This window comes from Miscanthus floridulus, chromosome 2 (genome assembly GCF_019320115.1).
Source record: "Miscanthus floridulus cultivar M001 chromosome 2, ASM1932011v1, whole genome shotgun sequence".
In the NCBI taxonomy this organism is placed as follows: Eukaryota; Viridiplantae; Streptophyta; class Magnoliopsida; order Poales; family Poaceae; genus Miscanthus; species Miscanthus floridulus.
In genome coordinates, this window is record NC_089581.1 from 160,729,328 (window position 1) to 160,731,860 (window position 2,533).

Genomic DNA, 2,533 nt, shown 5'->3' on the forward strand with positions numbered 1-2,533 from the left:
CCTGCACTACCACCGGTGTCTTACCTATCCTTGTTGGATATGGTGGATCACGAGTAGACTTGCCACCCCTTTGGTTATGGCGTTTACCTTCTCAAGGTTAGTGGCAAAAGGCAAAGCAACAACCAACTGGGCTAATTATGATTCTATCTTTCTATTATAGCTAAGTTTGTCTTTTATGGAGGAAGAAAAACTATCCATTTTAGTATTTATGTTTTCTAGGACCTTATCATTAAAAGCAAGCTTCTTAGAAATATTCTCATTAATCCTAGCTTGTGATCAGATCAAGTCTCCTAAGGATAGTTGCTTAGGAGTATTATAGTAATTACCTGGGTACTTACCTTGGTAAGTTGACCATTTGTCGGGTTCATAAACCTAGGGTCCCTGATGTGCCCGCTTCCTAGCAAAGGCTTGACCCAGCAGACGGCATTACAATGACACGCGACTCCTAGGCCAGCCTAGATACCTAAACGACAGGCTAAAAGAGCAATCCAGTCTCCGACCTGAAGGCCTAGCCAAAGAGGGGACGATGCTCGCTTCTGACTCTGACTCGCTCTTTTCAACTGAAAGGCCTGGCCAAGGAGGGGGCGACGCTCGCTTTCGGCCTTGACACGCTTTTTTGACCGGGAATACACCGAACCTCTGCTTACAACTCTTCTTCGACCAGCACGGTTAGAGCCGACTAGGAACAACCGACCAAGGATGCCCATTCGGTAAGGACCCAAGAGTCAGGCAGAGCAGATAAGGCAAGGCGCTCAAGTCAATAGCAATATCGAGGACCGTACCCTATACACCTGTAGGATAGTACCGCCTGGCCATGCCAGAAGGGTGCTTTGCAACCTTTTCAGACATGTCAGAACATGAACAGTGTTATGGACACTGACATTTGTCCTATAGTATGGTAGGTGCCGACATTTACCATACCAGAAAAACACGATGGAGCCTGCCATATGCATCTAGACATCAATAGTATTATGGGCACCAACAAACTATCTTGTACACGACGACGTGGGCAACAAGACTAGGAAACACACACTCTCTTTTCTCTCTCTCTCTCTCTCCTAACTTGTAAGGTCGTCCCCTTCACCTATTAAAGAGGATGCGCTCTCTCCTAAAAGGAGGGTGATTCTGACTCTCTCTGTTAAGCTTTAGATATTTTGAGCACTCGAACAGCTCCATGGCTCTAGAACTCTAAAGCTATACAGAGCATACGTACCAATACTTAGCACACGTTGGAGCTTCCATCACTCTTGGCCCTTCGGTTCGAAGCCTGACTGGACCTTTAACACCCCCTTCTTATTCTCACTCGTTTGTAACCCCACAACAAACTTTGAGCACCTAGGCTCAGGAATAAAGTCTCTGACCGACTAGAACAGGACATAGGGCATGTTGCCTAAACCAGTATAAACCCTGTATCATTGAGTGCTAGGCTATATTCAATCACAACGTACAGTAAAACTATAAATATTTACTTGTTGGTCACTTTTTGCACCGACACCATTGTTGTTGATTCCACCCTTGTCTCTGTTGCTATGGAGCATAATTTTTTATGACAATATTTGCATCCTCTGGATATTCAGGGAGTTCAACCCCCAAATATTCTCCACAGGTGTTTTGAGCATTGAATGCATCTTGAATAGCCTAACAATCTTTCTTGTAATTGGCTCGCAGTTCAAGCCAATTTAACACTACGTCCATTTTAGTTGATAGTGCACACGCATCTTCTAGTACTTCTTCGCTCTTATTGCATGATTGAATATTGCATTGAGACTAGTCTTGATTAGAGGCTATCTTTTCCATAAGAGTTTTCAGCTTTTCCAAGGGTGAGTGACATAAATGATCCTCTAGCAGTTGCATCTAGTTATTCGTGGGCTTTTTGAGTTAATCCATGGTAAAAGTTTTGCATAAGCAACCAATCTTTCATCCCATGATGAGGATAATCTGAAATGTATTCTTGGAAACATTCCCATGCTTCTGAAATGGTTTCTCCTTTCTGCTATTGGAAGTTTGAAATCTTTCCTCTTAAGGCATTGGTCTTGCCAAAAGGGAAGAACTTTTTCAGAACGGACTTTGAACACTTTGCCCATGTGTTGATGTGATCTTTGTTGATGTGTAACCACTACTTTGCTCTTCCCACTAGTGAGAATGGAAACATGCGGAGTAGTATGATGTCTTGAACAACTTCCTTGATGACGACTGTGCTGCTAATCTCTTGAAAATTCTAAAGGTGAGCACTAGCATCTTTGTGTGCCTTTCTGCTGAATGGGATAACTTGCACCATGTTGATGAGTCTTGGCTTGAGCTTAAACTCAATATTGTTGGTTTTGAATGTTGGTCTAGTGCGACTGTTCTCAGTGCTCGGAGTAGAGAACTCACGTAGGGTCTTGTCAGCCATAACTTCAGAAACTGATGTTGAGCTTCCTCTTGATTTGGTTGATTCCGATTGATGGAAATTATTGGTAAATCACAACCAATCCTTTAATACCCTGTATAAGATATGAACAAAAACAAACAAGAGTAAACCTGCTAAAGCAGA

At 42.9% G+C, this 2,533-nt stretch overlaps 1 non-coding gene across 1 annotated transcript; it reads left to right on the forward strand.

Moving 5' to 3' along the window:
- The first annotated feature begins 1,919 nt into the window (after positions 1–1,919).
- On the forward strand, positions 1,920–2,026 carry LOC136541153 (small nucleolar RNA R71). Its single transcript, XR_010780247.1, has one exon. It is a non-coding gene; the product is annotated as a small nucleolar RNA R71 (small nucleolar RNA).
- The last annotated feature ends 507 nt before the right edge of the window (positions 2,027–2,533 follow it).